Raw genomic sequence first — 16,331 nt, 5'->3', positions numbered from 1 at the left:
GTTGATAGGATCATTTTCCATTCCCAAAATTCCTAGCAATGCTAAATCCATAAGAGATGGAAAATGTCAATCAAGTATTGCAGAAGAATTTAAGGAACAAATAATATTATTTCATGATTGTCATGCAAGTTTGAATGGTTGGTTAGCTATTATTGATCATGTTCAGCTTTAAACACAGAAATAACTATTTGCATTTACCCAATTTGAGTTTTAAGACCTTTAAAACAATAAAAAATATATTTTGAAACTTTCTCCATCTACTATGGCATTTGTGGCCTCGTAACAAGAAAAAAGATATCATGCTACTTTTTCATTTTATTACTTCCTGTGTATACATCATGTCATTTGTATATTGCTGCCCTCTTTTTCTCCCACATTTCATTTATTAGTCACTTTCTCTCTTCTGGCAGTAGCTACCATTTTATTTTCTGAATGCCACAGAAAGCAAGTAATAGTTGTTCTTATTTTCAGGACTGATTAAACTATAGGTAGTTTTTCTTCTACTTGAGAAGCTGTAGCTTATAGAAAACTAAAAGTTTTCTTTTAGTCTGTTTTTAATTAGAATACCTTATGTGTTGGTTTATTAATAAGCAAACCCCAAAATGATGACAAAAAAACCTTTAGTCCCCCCAAACTCCAGAAAAAAATCCCAAACCAACCTGCCCAAGGTATTTACTGGGTGTGGTTTTTACAGTGGCCTGAGAACAAAGCACACTTCAGCGCTATACGTTTTTATCCTGTATCTCCCAATAACACCCTATGGTTTTTGACAAATTACTTGACCTCTGCTGGCCAAGTTGGCCAGTGGTGAGCACGGGACTGAATCCTCCCAGGCCTGTGGAAGTGCATCAGGTTGTTCCACTCGTTAACTGACTCCTGTAGGTAATATATATTTCTATCCATTTGTAAAATGGAGATGGTAATGCTTTCTGCCTGCCTCTCAGTGGGATCTGGGAGGATTAGTTCTGTCTCTACAGCAGCGTATAAGTGGTAAGGATGATTACAAAGAACAAGATGTGCAATTACACTGGAGGGGCAGCAAGCTGCGAGTGTCTCGTTACACTTACATAGCAGAGCAGCTGGCTGATGAGCTGTCCTGACCTCTGCAGTCAAACCAGATTTCAGCACAGTTGGCTCATTTGTGGGCTACTCTGATTTCTCACGTCTCACTGTTTTCTAGAGGTGCCATCAGATAGGGAAATACAGATGACAGCTACCCTCTGGAGCTGTGCATTTGTGTTTGGCTTACCAGAGCGATTGCAGGCACTGTGGATGTGAGCACCTGTAGGTGACGGTCTTTGCCAGAAGGCTGTTCTCTCAGTAGTGTGAGTCTTGATGCTCTGGCCACCTGCCTCTCCCATGACAGTCTTCACTCCTTTGCTGGCATCACCTTCTGCATATGGGACATGCTTCCTTATAAGATTTTCCTTTCCCTGCTTGCTCGGCTCAAGTTCCACCTAACAACTCAATACTTCTGCAGCGTCAGCAAGAAGTCAGTCAGTAATAATAGGCATATTTATTTCCTTTTGTGCCTCTTCCAGGTACACCCTGTTTATTTGTTTTTGCTTAGAATGTGAGCTTTTGGCTGGACACCTTCCTGGGTCTTTTCTCCTGTGGGCTGCTGCTGTGTTGTTAGTGTTGTACAGGGTTAACCCCAGTTGGCACTGTGACAGCTCTATCTTGGGACACTTGGGAATTCATTTTTAGAGGTTCCCTAGACTCGTTCAGTGAATTAAATAAAAGGTGTGTATGAAAGGCAAGTTCTTTCATTTGTGCTCTGTGTATGCTTTAAAGCCCTTTGAGCAGTTAAGTTATCTTGACTGCTGAAAGTAATGAGAATGATAAGAAAAAGGATTTACTTGTATTTTCATTAGGATCTATTAAGACTAATGTAATCAAATGGGATCAAAATGCTGTCACCTTCTGAGGGTCATTGTCAGTAATTGTAACAATAAAGTGATTATTCTAGTGTCTTGCCTAAGGGAAAATTAAAATGACTGAAATAAAAAAATTAGGAGATGTGATGCAATGCATTTAGGTGTGGAACACTCATTTATTTGAAGTAGATGCCGAATAGTTTTAATCCATGTCTAACAACTGCATTCGGTTTTCACTTTGATGCATTAACAAGAAACTGTGGTGCAAATAAAGGACTAATATTTTAGATAGCAATTAATAGAGCAAGAGAAAATAATAAAACAATTTTTTTTCTACTGAACATATAGAAAAACAGGAACCTTCGGTTTTGGATTTGGGTGCTGATTTTTGATTTTCCCAGTTTGCAACTGTTAAAAAGCTTGGCTTTCAAACAAGGTGCTGCAGACTTTCCGAAAGACAGACATGAATGGCATTTGAGGTATGTAATCAGTACAGCCAGATATTTGTTGGTATGGGTGTATATATATGGGTATTTACTCTTTATATATCCTGTGGGATGTTTGTGGAATCAACACTGCGCATGCAAGCAGAGTGAAAGGGATGGGAATCTAAACAGGTTAGTATCATGGCACAGTCAAAAGCAATAGAATTAAGCATTAATTAAAATTACCTGCTTCAATAAGGGATCTCAGGTACATTTTGTCCTTATTGAGGCTCCATTTTGCCAGTGTCTCTCATAAGCAAAACTGTCAGTTGGTGCTGGCAGGATAAATCCCTAAGGATATTAGAACAGCATGATTTGTATCTCAAATGTGTCCTGCTTGATGGGTGCTACAGCTTGTGGCTAAAGTATTCTGCAACATTTCAACTTGATTCATGTTCCTCAAGTTTTGTGCTTAACATCATGTGCCTAAATATCCCTTAGACTAAACTGGAAATATGCCCCATAGTTATGGAAAAATAGCATATTGGAAATTAAGGTGACAAGCATCTCCAGTGATAAAGAGTAGACTTTTATTTCATCCATTTCAAAGCTGTGAATTATGGTGTATGTCTTTAAAGGGAGGGTTAGACTATTTGTCCTGCCTTTTTATTTTGGTGTACTTTAAATTGTATTTTTCTTTTGTTTCAAGCATTCTCCCATATTTCAATAATACTTTTTAGAGTGCAGATGTACAAATATCTCATTTCCCTTTCATGACGATAGATGTTTTGGAATATTCATTCCTACAGAACTTAAGCACCTAAGTATTTTAAATCTATAAATGAAAAATATCAATAAAATCAATGCAAGTCCTTAAATTAATGAGCTATTTGGGAATAAGTGATAAAAACGTGTGATCTCTGTGGCTTTTTTACTTTAAAGGTGTAATTATGGAAAAGGACTTGAGCATGATGGGGCAGGGGAAGAAGAAAGTAGTCTGTAAACCTTTGGTAAGATAAATGGTTCATGACCCAGTGCTTCTCTAGAGATGGCAAAGGCTATGTGGGACTCTACAGTGTATGGTGAAGTAGTCTCTCGGTTTGCAAAGTCCTTTCTCAGCCAGTAGGGGTGTTGTGCTGTTTGTGCAGAATATCCAGGCAGATGAAAGGTCGTACCTTGCTATTTTGGGATCGGCTGAGTGCGGAGCTGTCATACGAATAAGCTGAAAGGCACAGGGAGTTGTGTAGTGGTGTGACCAGGGTACGACCCAATGCTGGCTAAAGCCAATGGGAACCTTTTTTGTGACCTTAATGGCTGTTAAATCGGACTCTCTTTTAGCTCAGACCTTTTCATTTCTCGATCTGCAGCCATTTGAGAATGTGCTGTTATATATGTAATAAATCTGTAAATAACACTTCAGTCTGAAGACTCTCGCTTGCCCATGAGTCATTTTGGAAGCTCTGTGCTGCCACATCATTTTTCTGCTAGAATTTCTCAACTGCTGCTTGTGTGGTTTTAGATTTACCTGATATATTGGATGCATACATTAGGCATATTTATTGTTCTTTATGTATTGGAATGAAAAAATATATTTGGCCTGTGACAGTCTCAAATCAAGATCAAGATAACGCCTAAACACTTGGTGCTCCCATTCCCATGTGGGTTTCTTGGAACATTCAGTGGTGGTGCTCCTGTGTTCAAGCAAGTTTCTCCATACATAAAATGGAAACTGGTTTTGATGTTTTCCTAGAATCGTTATGGTATGATTAAAATACGGGTTGCTTAGGACAGGAGTAGGCTTTTTTTTTCTATAAAGAACAGTGCCAGACATCTCTGGTGTATCAGAATGGGAATGAGCAGAAGCTGCAGCCATTGTCATTAGGGCCCTTACTTGTGTACTGTGTTCACTGCTGCCTTCTGGCAACACAAGTCCTGGGCTAGCAGATCTGCAAGATCTTTCAGGCCTGTCAGGAGCCAAATCTAAAACGTGCAAGTCAGTGTCTGATCCTTCCCATTTGCAAGGGGACATTTCTGACTAATCTTTTTTATTTATTTATTTTTAAGCATATTTTGTTTCATGGGAGAGAATCAGGGTAATTCCCAGTCCAGTTCTGAGACACAGGGAAGGGCATTTGCATTATTATCTTGATTGTGATAATCCATGTGACCCCTGGAAAAATGGGCTGATTATGGAAAAGTCTTTTGTTTACTCCTGATTTCACTTGGCCCTTGCTGTTCTTCTGTTGATAACTCAGGGTACTGTTGTCTCAGCCTCACTACATGGAGACTGCTACAGGTGTCACAGAAACTGGTTAGTTATTAAAAAGCATTTTGTGAATAATAAGCTATAGGAGAAAAACAATTATAATCTTGTTGAAGCACAATTAATTCTTTCAGTAAAACTACAAAGAATTAATTCACAAATTAAGAACTTGAAACTGGGGTTTTCTGTCTGTAAGAATCAAAATACATTTTTGTGGTCTTACTTGATTTTCAGTTTATGAAATAACTTATTTTCATGATGCAAAATTACCTAGTATGCAAACTCTTGATTGAGTACTTGGAAACAAACACGGCTTTGTAGTAACTTGTTATTTTCCCTGAAGAATATGTGTGCCCTTTCTTTCACTCAGCATTGTACTGCTTCATGTGGTTTTGTCTTTGGTATACAACCCACTGTGCTCCCTCTCCACACTTGATTAAAGGGCATTATGAACTCTCTAATTATAATACCTTCACTTTTACGCTCGAAAGGGTTGGCTCTGGTGGATGGTGGTACAGACAATGTGCAGTGTGAATGCACTAGTTTGAGTTTCTTATTTGTCTTGTTATTATATGTGTTGTGAGCTTGCCTTGTGGTCATCATCATGGAGGTAAATATGATTGTGGCACTATACATAAGAAAGGGGTGATGTCTTTCACAAATGCTTTGCTGTCCAACTTACAGTTTATGCTTTTATTACAGTAGCAAATATTGAATATCTCTCACATGAATGCAATCTCCAAAACACAAAGATGTTATTTTGGGGTGCTTTTGGGTTTTTGGGGGTTTTTTTGAATGGCTGTGAAGCAAGTGTTAAGACACAACTTTTCTAGCAAGATTTTTCTAGGAAAGAAAAATAGATAATGAGGTGTTATTTGTGGTTTTTGTAGCTAATCTGGAGTCTGGAACTATAATGACAAGGAAGTTTGGTATGAGGTTGGAAGCCTGGTTTTCTTTCCCTACAACTTAATTAACCTCATGAACAGTAGCAGAGTTACTGCATAGTCATTTGTATGTGTTCATTTGTCATTTATATATTCTTTCTTCCCCAAGAAATTGCGGAGGTCCTCATTGAGGTTTCATTGGTGATACTGTTAAAGTCTATAAAGCTGTTTACATGGTCTTATCTTCAGACAAGAACCATGTCATTTTAATAGTGAAATAGGAATAAGGGCGCAATATTCCTTACTGACTAAATGTCTTTGCTGTCTAAAACTCAGTACAAAATGTCCAGGGAATTTGATGGAAGAAGGAACAGAAAGGAGTCTGCATTGAGTGGTCTAGGTATAAGGGTTTAGTTTGCATCTTAACAGTGACAGAGGGAAAATAACAGAAGGGCAGTGCTGTTGTGAGGACCTTACAGAAAAGGAATTAGAGTAATGCAATAGGATGTAGGGAAAAAAGAAAGAAAGCATAAATGGAAAGCATAAATGGAAATACGGGCGTATGCTCAGACGAGTCATTGGACCAAAAAACAAATAACAACCACTTAGGGTGCAGGAGGAGCATGGCCCTGTCCCTCACTTGATGGTGAGGTCCTTTTCCCCCTCCCTTCCAGCACAGCCCTTGCCTCCCTTTGAACTCTCTCCATGAGCAGCCCAACGCCAGGTTATACAGTCCCTCCTAACACTGCCTTTAGCAAGGGGCCATGGAGCTAAGCTCTGCCAAGCCCAGCTGCCCTCCCTCCTTCCCAGAGGTGGCAGTCAGCTGAAATGGGATGTGCATCCCAGGTGTGCTGAGGCTGAACCAGAGTTCTGGAACAGCCAGCCTGAGGTCACTACCTGCATCCACATACTATGCCATGAATTAAAGGCATTGGATTATCTTAAAATCAACGTGTCATTGAGGCACTGTAAAAGAAGCATCAGTAATTTTTTCTGAGATCTGCAATTTTTGTTTTACTTATGAATGTTGGGGAGTGGGGGTTTGCAAACAAAAATCTAGTACCCTTTAAAAAAAAAAAAAAATTATCCCCCCCCCCCCCCCCCCCCCCCCCCTTAAAAGCACAAAACAAAATGACAAAGCCCAAGCCATTGAATTTATTTAGTGTCTCTTTAGTGTGGTCATGGGGACGTTATCTCTAAGGATATTTTGTGTCCTGCGAGTCAGAGCTGTGGGCTGCAGCTTTGTGTGTTTGCACCAGTGATTTTGCAGAACGCTGACAGAGTCCCTGGGCTGAGCCCAAGTGCTGTGGGCTGGCAGATGTGGCGGGCAGCGTCTGTGCGCGGCTGGGAATAAAGAGCCCTTGTGCCTGCTGAAAATGCATGAGATTATCAACGTGAAACTGCTGAAACCGTCCCTTGCATTTGAGTTCAAAGAAATTAAATTTGTTTTAAAAATAGGTTCAATACATAGCTTTCCTGCTTTAACGCAGCTTTGTGTATTTAGGATCTTGTAGAAGATGCAGAGGGGGGAGTTTTGGAGCAAAGCAAATCACTGGCAGATTTAGCATCATGTACGTGTGCGCCAAGTTATTCTTAGCATGAGTGGAGCCCAGTCAAAAGACTTCTGGTTTGTGTGCTATTCTGTTGTATTTTAAACTAATGTTGTGTATAATTGCCGTTCGTTAAGGGGAAAATGTAGTGCTGTTTGCTTACATCATGCAAAGTAAAATTAGCAACCAAATTAATAATAACTCATTTTTCAGGCATGGACTAGGAGCCGGTTGCATGGCAGTACTGTATGGGGAAGAAGCAGCCAGCTCAGTTTTTATATTATGCTTGTTAATACTTTCCTCCTCCTTCTATCCTTTATGTTGACATTAATGTTAATTACTTACTTGCAGCAACCAAAAAGTATTGATGAGAGCCCATGAACCCAATGTGCTTTTGTAAAATTAGTTTCCTGCTTAAGCAGATATTTCTGTAGTAATTGACACAAACCAGCCTCAGACAGAGGAGCAGAGGCAAGCTGGCTGTATGATTGATTCACCATATTCTGTGGTTATTTCATGTTTATAGTAAAGAGAAGACTATAAGTATAGGGCCAGATGCTCCACCTGGGTCCTTATATGAAGATGTGGCCTGAATAATTTATTAAGGTGCTGTCCTTTACATTCTCTTCAGCTAGAAGTCTTGCCATAAAGAGCTCCAGAATTTTATAACCTTTCTCTTGTTTTAGCCTTTGTTAAAATAGTGGAACACCATAAGCAATCCCAAGAATCCAAATACTGGCGCAGAAAAAGAAACCGTATGTGCAAATGCTACAGTGTATATACTGCAATGTAGGAAAAATAACTGTCCATTTATAACTAGATTCTCTCAAATGCCTAGTAGGTGTTAAAAGGGACTGGCTTAATGTTTTAATGACTCATTAAAGTGGTTGATTGGTTTGGGGTTTTTTTCCTTAGAGATTAATAAATAGGGTCTTTTGTTACCCTACATTCCCAGGAGATAAGAAAATTGCATCATATAAGATGTGATCCCCAATAACATTTTCTCTTTGAAGGGGTGAGTAGTTCCCTGGTGCCAACCTTGTGGCTTTAATGTGATCTCCCAAGTAGCGCAAAAGCTTGTTACTTTAAGTACTGACTTTCAAACAAGCAATATTCTCTTCTGTCTTGCAGGACAGCTAATTGTGCTGATTTTCCTTTTGTTTTGTTCTCTGATTTTTCTTTTTCGGTAGAAAAGTGTAAATATTCTAAAAGGTCAGGTGGTTTCTGTCCAAGTAATGGATTGCTTCAGGCTTTAAAAATGATGCCTGTTTATGGTCCTGCCATCTGCAGGAGCAGCAGCCTATCATAAAGTTACTGTATTGATCTGTCACTAGTACTGTCTTGTCTGCCAAATGAAAAATGGCTTAAACTCATAACCTGGGCCAGCAGTTTTCTTATTGTAAGCCAGACAAAAAATGCTATTGATCTTCTTTGCTGAAGTGTTCTTTTCACAGCTTGCCAGCATCAACATACTGTTGTCCTTAGTCAGGGCTAATTAGCTAATAATTTAATGCAACTGAGACAGCAATCTCAGTTTGGTTTAGCAGCAAGGGTCTGTGCTGTAACTTCAGAAGTATGGCAGCTTTTTAAAGTGTGGTCATGATTGCAGTGCTTGTCTCAACTTTTACACACTCACTTCAAGTCTGATTTGCTCCGTGCTAAAGAATAACAGTCCACTTAGGTTGATTTGTGCTGTCACATCAGGATTTATAGGAAGCAAAGCCCAGAAGCAGTGTTGGTGTCTGTGTTCTTGTACTGTGCTCTTGGTTATGCACTTGCACTTCAGCTTTATGATCACTTCTTGAGTGAAACCAAATAGTTCATTGAATTAATCATAGGATCCCTGTGGTTCAGGAGCTACAGACCAGATGGATTCAATCACCTCTGAGAAACAGCCAAATATACCTTTTTTGACCGATCCATTTGGTTTTCTTGGGTTTTTTTGGTAAAACACCAACAAAACAAAAAATCCACTGCTAAATTGTTTTAAATAAAAGATTATACAATAGATCTTTCTTTCTAAGAAATACATTTCTTAATCCTCTTACTACTATGGAGGCCAGAAGATTGCAAGAGAAGTCAGGTTGGAGGCATGGGAAGACATCTGCTCACACATGTTGAAAACTCATAGGAGTCTTCCATGAATATTACTCTTTTTAATTCAGATATTTAATTACGTGTGTGCATAGCGTTTGCTTGCTTCCAGTCCTTAGCTGTGCATAGGAAGCAATTGGTACAACTTCAGCTGAGGATGGCTCTATGTCTATCAGTCCATGTTGTGGGTGGTTCTCCTGGCTTGTCACATACTCCTGTGGTGGTGAAAGGTACAGCCTGTACAATGTTCCTTTTAGAATAAACAGTAATAAAAACTTCTGAAATATAATTATAAGTGTTTTGCCAAAAAAAGAAACAGACAACCTCTCACAAGTTTTAGCTGTGAGACGTTTTGTAAAAATTCTTGACCTAAAGCAGCTTCCTCTGTAGTCCTTGCCCAGACAGTTTAGTTTGTATTTCAGAATCATACATGATTCAAGTTGTATTTTTGTTTTCTGTTCCATATTGCTGAGCACAGTGTGAGGCAATGCACAGGAGGCGGAAGAAAACAGATGATCCCTGAGGGAAGTTATTCTTTACATTTCATACATTAGTTTCTCTGGAGTGTGAGTACATATGTTAATTTTGTATATGAAAAAGGAGTTTAATCTATAAGGACACTTAAAATTTGCTTGAAGTAAGGCAACTTTTAATCTCTGAAAGCATCCCCAAAGTGCAATTAACTATTCTGATGTCCTGATGACTCAACAGATGCTTCTGTAAACTAGAACACATCTGTCAGATTATAGAACTGATATGCTGCTATATGTGATTTAAAATGACTGCCCATAAATGGTTGTATTGGGATAAATATCAAATAGATGGCAGGGGTGTCCAGCTTTGCAGTAGTCCTTTAAAAACCTTTGACAGTGCACTGTTCATTGTCACTCTCTGAAGCTGGCTACAGTCACATGAAATGCCTGACTCTTCCTTCATATCTTTAAAACTTGTTTGGGTTTTTCTGGTATTGGCAGCTCCTTTCTAATGCATGCAGGCTGTTTTTAATAAAACAGTAGAACTAAAGATTTTTCTAAGCCCTTCTGAAGATTACCAGTAGCCAATTCAACTGATTTTAGACTGTATTCCATCTGTCTAGCAAAGAAAGAAAATACATTAGTAGTCCACACATGAGTTGCTTATTAGTTCGTTTGGTGTGTGCTCTGCAGTGATTCAAGACTGATCTAAAATATTCATCCACAATTACAGGCACAGCACAGTTCAAAGTGCTTCAAATCTGTGGGTTTGACTGAGAAATTTAAGGAAAATAGCTGAAAATTGATTCTGTATGTAATTAATGAAACATTTCATTCTTATGTAAATATTAAATGCTTGGCTATTTTTTCCTCTTTTTTTTCTTTCCTTTCCTCTTACTGAGCTCCCCCTCCCTGACCTCCATTATATATTTGTTTGTTTTATAGGATGGTGGGTGGGCTGGCATTGGGGCATATTCTCTTGAGAGGAAGAATTAATAGCTGAGTCCTGTGACTCATTCACTGAACAAACAGCTGTTCTCCCTCTAATTCACCCTTGCTCGGATGTCCATCCCACCCCCGGAGAGGAGCTGCCAGAAGGCACTGTTTGCCTCCGCTTCAGTTGTTGAAACTCAGCCCCCTTTCTTGTAAAAAATGCGCTTTCCTTGACCAAACCACCCCATGGCCATGTAAAGCAGAGGTGAGGTACAAGCCCCTCTCCAGCAGGGCTGCAGTGAGACATCACCCTCATCTCTGCTGGAGGGACACAGCACACTGGCCGTGGCAGCCAATCTCCGAGTGTCCGGGCAAGATTTTCCAGGGCTCCCCTCTTACAGAGTAGTGGCTTTTTGGCACAGCAGCGCCTGTTTGGAGCTAGGGTTGGATAACAGTGGCTTCAATATGGGTTAAAAGCTTTTGGTGTGTTGCAGAGAAAGGGCTTTCAAGGACAGCAGAGAAACGAGTGGGTATTTGTGCAGATATAAGGAGTGAAGTCAGTGAGGCAGGACTGGGGTTTTATTTAGGGTCTCTCCCTCCCTCTTTCAGTGTCACAGAAAATTAATTTCTAGTTTTACAAATGCTATCAGTGGAAGATTTTAAGAACAGCCTGCAGTAAAATTTGGAAGATCTTGAGGCAAACTGCATCTTGCTTGGAAATGACTGTCTTTCCAGCTCAGATGTCCATGCAGAGCATGAATTGTGTAACACTGCCTCTCTGATGTTTCGGATGACCACGAGTTTTAGCATGGGCAGCCCAGCAGGGCTTGGCATCTGGGAAGATGGGAAGGCCCCTGCAGCCCTCCAGGGAATCAGAAAATCAGGATCCAGGGCTACCAGTTTGAGAGTACTTGTGTAATAGCTTGTGTGATAGACAGCAAGGAGCACTCTCTGTTGAAACCAAATGACCTGAAGAGAAGATGGGGCGAAACTGCTTCTAGCTATTAAATCCCAAGATACGACTCTTCCTCTGAGACATCTGTGCAATTATTCCTTTTGGAGCTTTTATTGCTATGACATTAATTTGCATTAAAGGCTTAGATGTCTAAAATTGTGTTTGCCTGCATCTTATTTGGGTCATAGTATTGCAGCTTTCCTGCCCTTCACTTCCCTGCCATGACAGCACCACTCAGGCAGGCAAAGCAGGCAATAGCCCCCCTGCTGCACCCTGTGCAGACACAGGGATGGATATACAAGGTGTTTAGTATCACAGAAGAGGGTGGTTAGGGTATTCAGAGAGCTGATGTGACGGCATTCAAGAAAATGGACTTGGCAGAGGATAGATTTAAACTTCTGTGAAATGCCTACCTTTGCATTTAGAGAAATGGAATTTCACCCATAAGTCTTGGCACACCTGCTAGGGACAGTGGCTAAACCCAACAAAATAGCTGTTCGTAATTGAGTTGACTGGCAGCAATATAGAATGTTAAATTACTTTTGATTTTCCTTCCACATACATGAGCTTGTTTCCCTTAATATGGGTGTTCACATCACTTGAACTGCTTTCTGTTCAAATTGCTGTTCACTGGTGAGTTCCATTCTGATTTAACTAAAAGCAGGGAAATAGCCTTCTCATCTCCACTGCCGTGAGTGCAAGGTAAGGGCAGGAAAAGAGATTTGTATGTTGATTGAGTTTAAGAGGATATTAGGCAGAAATGGTAAAAAAAAAAAACCTGCTCCTGATTTTACATTGCTGACCAAAATTTTAGCTTTCAGATTGGAGAATGTGGGAGAATGAAATGTTTTTTACATGTTTTCTTTAGATGCTTTGGTAAGAGCTCTCATATATTGTTCTTTGGTGTTGAAAACACAATTTTTAACTTCCTTTGTTTTAAGAAGGTTAAAGTAGAGGGGTTTTCACTTTGATCTGCTAAGGTCAGAGCCCTCTTATCACTGTTGTTTGAGGTAAATGGGCCAAGGAAAATTTTGGGGATTTCAGCTAAGTTCTATAAAAGGGTTTTAGTAAATGGGGGAACCAGCTCAAAAATGCAGAAGTTGGGGTGTCCCTTCTACAGGAAAACACCAGTTTAAGAATCACTTTTTAGCTAAGAAAACATGAAGAGTTGTGCCTTGTAAAACCTGGGCACAAAGGTCTAGAAGTGGTCTAAGGTTTTGTGGGTTTCTGTTTGTTTGTTTTTAAAGTTTTCTTAAAAACCAGCTTTCCTCACTTTGGCGCTCCATTTTTGCTCCTAGATGTTGCTATACACACAACTCTGTTCCAGAATGCATAGGGAGGAACATTTTCAGACCAAAACAAACCAAAACTTGTTTATTAACAGAGGATGTTTGGTGTAGTGCAACAAAGTGGAAAAGATAAAACTCTACATTTTTATTTGTGGTGGTGTACGTTTCCTTCACTCCAGTATTTTTTGCTTTATGCAGGTTTTGGGTTCTGCCCCCCAGAAAAATGTTGCATGTAGTTCTAAGCCCTTTACTCTGTAAAAGTAAAAAGCTACTGTCCTTAAGCAGTAATGCTGTGAAAGTTTAATAATTATTCTACTGCCAAATATAAGACATTTGTTACTCTCAGAAATGATAGCTTAATTTTTAGTATTCCTTGGTGGTTTATATCTTGACATTTCTTATGACCTACAATTAAAATTAGTTTAGCGAAATCTCAACTTATATCCAGATTTCTGAGTGTGGTTGAATGTCTCCAGGGAGATCCTTGAACCACTCACTAAATCAATTTTTTCTTTTCTCAAAACAGATTAAATATGTTACACCACTTTATATTAAAAAATAAATAACCCCAGATGACATAACTGCTACATCTAAAATTAAAAAATGTGCTCTGCACATTTTGAAGGGTAGTAATTTTGATGCCAATGCTGTGCTGATAGTATACCACTAGAGAGAGCAAAAAATTGTTAAAAACAAGCATGTCTAATCCTGTCTCGCTGTTCTGCTAGTCTCATTTGAGAATTAAGTTGATGGCACTCTACTTGGGTGGGTGCTAACTGCTAGATGTGGCAATAATCTTCTTTAGCAGAGCCTGAGACACTTTGCTTCCCCTGCCTTGTCTCCCTGGAGTTAGATTATTTTTTAAATTTGTCTTACTCATGCCTACTGCTTTCTTTTAAGGTCAGTCTTCTCCCTATTCCTTCAGTGAGATAGGCTGCAGAACTTGCTTGTGACTCACCTGCGCCCTTAGCTGATGCTGCAAGTGTAATTTGAGCAGACTCCTCATGTTTACTGTTTATTTTGTATCCAACACACAGGAGGAGCAGAAGGAAATCAGTAGCTGCTGGTGCTCTGCAAATCTGCAGAGGCTACACAGGCAGCTGTATGCAGGGAGAGTCAGATGCACTGGCTATGCCAGAAGCAGCTTTTGTTCCCTCAAGCCACTTCCATGGTTGTGCTTGAGTGGATTATTGTTTAAGGCTCTGTAAGTACAATAGGACTTAAGGAAAAGGGAAGGGGAATTTTTTTTCTAAAATAGAACAAAACACACTAAAAAAGTTTCTACGGAAATAGATGGCAAATGGTCTCTAATAATGGGATTTTACAAGAGATGTCCAATCTCCAGAACAATGGTTCCGTTTAAGCAAAGATTAATAGTGCTTGTTATCCTACGCCTGTGAGTTGGCAACTCGGTCCTCTGCTCCCAGCAGATGCAGTCTAATGTGCTGCTGCCTGCTGCGGCCTGGGGAGGAGCCGTGACTGCCATGGTCACTTGTGAAATGATAATTGCAGAGCTCCATGGGTTTGGGTCCATCAGCCCCAGGCTGGCTCTGACTGTGGCTGGCTGGCTGCGGTTGGGCTGGAGCAGGCGCTGGAGAGGGAGCAGCCTGGACTGCCTTGCACGGGGCAGCTGCACCAAATCTCTCTTATTTCAGCTTGGGCCAAAGCCACCTCCACCAGATTATAGTTTCATGAAGATATGCTGAAATGCCTGTCCTCCTTGTCCTATTTCCTTGTTCCTGCTTAAACCCCTGATCTATTCTACTGACTCACGTACAGCCCCTCAGATCTGGGGTGTGAGGCTGGGATGGAGTGGGGCGCAGCGCTGCCCCAGGGGCTTGAGGGTTTCCAGGGCTGTGACAAGACTACAGCAATCTTGGCCTCCTCATGCCCGTGTTTTCAGGTGCACTGGACCCATCTTAGATGCAGCCTGAAAAAGAGAGCAGGATTGGAAAAGCGGTTCTTTCTGTAATTAGATTTTTGTGGGACAACTTGGGAGAATAAAAGGATTTTGTTGTTCTAAACTGGAGATCATGATACTGCAAGCAGCTCCTATTAATCCTTAAATGAGTAGGGTATGACAACAACCTGGACCTTTCCTTTCCATCTCAAAATAAGGAAATTGAAAATGCATGGCTTTCTGTAGCTGAGAAAATATGTTTCATTTTTTTGAAATAACTTGAAACACAAGTTTGATAAGGCTTTAATTTCTTTTTATGCAGAGAAGAAACTAAAGGTAGTTGTTTGATTTTTTTAAATTGGGAAAACTAATGGAGAAAATGATGATTAAATAAACAAAACTGTTTCTACACACTGGTGAGAAAGAAGATGGGAAAAAAACTAAAGCAAAATTTACATACTGATTACTGTGATTCTTTCTTACTTTGCTGTACCCTTGTAGCATTCTGCCTGACAGGGTGAGCTTGAGAAATCTCCCAGGAGGACTGGTTGTAGTAATGGTGTGATACAGGAGGCACCGGTTTGACCGAGTGTCTGAGTGGCTGCGCTGTTGAGTGCAGCAGCCCCTTATGAGAACCTGCTTCTTCTATTTTGGGAACAAATGGTGTCAGGAGGAAAAGGAGGATTGCTGGCTTCTCTTGGGGTTCTGCAGGGCAGGAGGAGCCCTGCTGGGATGAAGGCAGGAGGCTGACTCCAGGCTCGCCGGGGCAGAGAGGAGAATGTGTTATGTGCTGCCAGGTGAGGCACCCAGCAGGTTCCAGTGCAGCCTGGCCACTTTCTGTGGCTTTCTGCTACTTGTGTTTGGAAGACGTGTGTATCCTGTCTGTTCCATCAGATAAATGTCTGTGTTTTACAGCCATGTGGCTGCTGCATTTTGGTATGATGTGTTTCTGTCGTGTTTTTTGGTTCTTGTTTTAATAAGGATTACTGAGGACCAAGTCTAAGTGCAGGCAAAATTGAAAGTTGTCAGAAGCTGCAGTCCTGCTTCCCTCTGCACAGATATTCCCAGCTTTACTTTACTCCCTTTTTCTGTCTCTGCCCAGGAAGGAACACACCAACCTTGCATGGACATTAGTCTGTCTCTCTTCTTTCCTCTCCAAAACCCTCACCTATTTTGCATTGCTTAGTTTAACAACATTTTTTGCTTTTCTCTTACTAAACTAGCAGGCTAGTTTAATAAACTCTTTGTCAGTGTAGATGGCATCTGATGCTCGTCAGACATACACTCACTGTTGAGTTGCTTTAGAATTACAGAAAAGCCCAAGTTTCTAGAAAGTTCTGATAGAGGGCTATGATACCTAATAAGGGCTGCACATAACAGTTAAACTCCCTGTAGAAGTTTGTTAATGTTTTCACATAGCAGAAGTATGCTTGCTGACCAGTAAGCTTATTTAGGAAGAGCAGCACTTCGTGTTCTTCACTTGTGACCCAGTTACAGCTGTGGATAAATGAGAAGTTGGGATTGCTGACATGCTGTGGTTTTACAGGAATTTTGAGTTTGAACATGTTCTACAGTTCAAGGAGAATAATGCTGGAACTTCAAAATAATTTGTGAAAGTAGGAAAATACCCTAAAATGCACCTGCCTTGTGCATTTCCATAGGAAGATTGTACAACATTCCTTAATTGT

The 16,331-nt window shown here is 40.3% G+C and overlaps 1 protein-coding gene across 6 annotated transcripts in view; it reads left to right on the top strand.

Annotated features, from left to right (window-relative positions):
• The window catches only part of ZMIZ1 (zinc finger MIZ-type containing 1), a 340,259-nt gene that overhangs the window by 97,718 nt on the left and 226,210 nt on the right, over positions 1-16,331 (top strand). The gene's annotated exons all lie outside the window — the stretch shown is intronic.

Source organism: Parus major, chromosome 6 (genome assembly GCF_001522545.3).
Source record: "Parus major isolate Abel chromosome 6, Parus_major1.1, whole genome shotgun sequence".
Classification (NCBI taxonomy): Eukaryota; Metazoa; Chordata; class Aves; order Passeriformes; family Paridae; genus Parus; species Parus major.
This window is presented reverse-complemented; position numbering and strand designations above follow the sequence as displayed.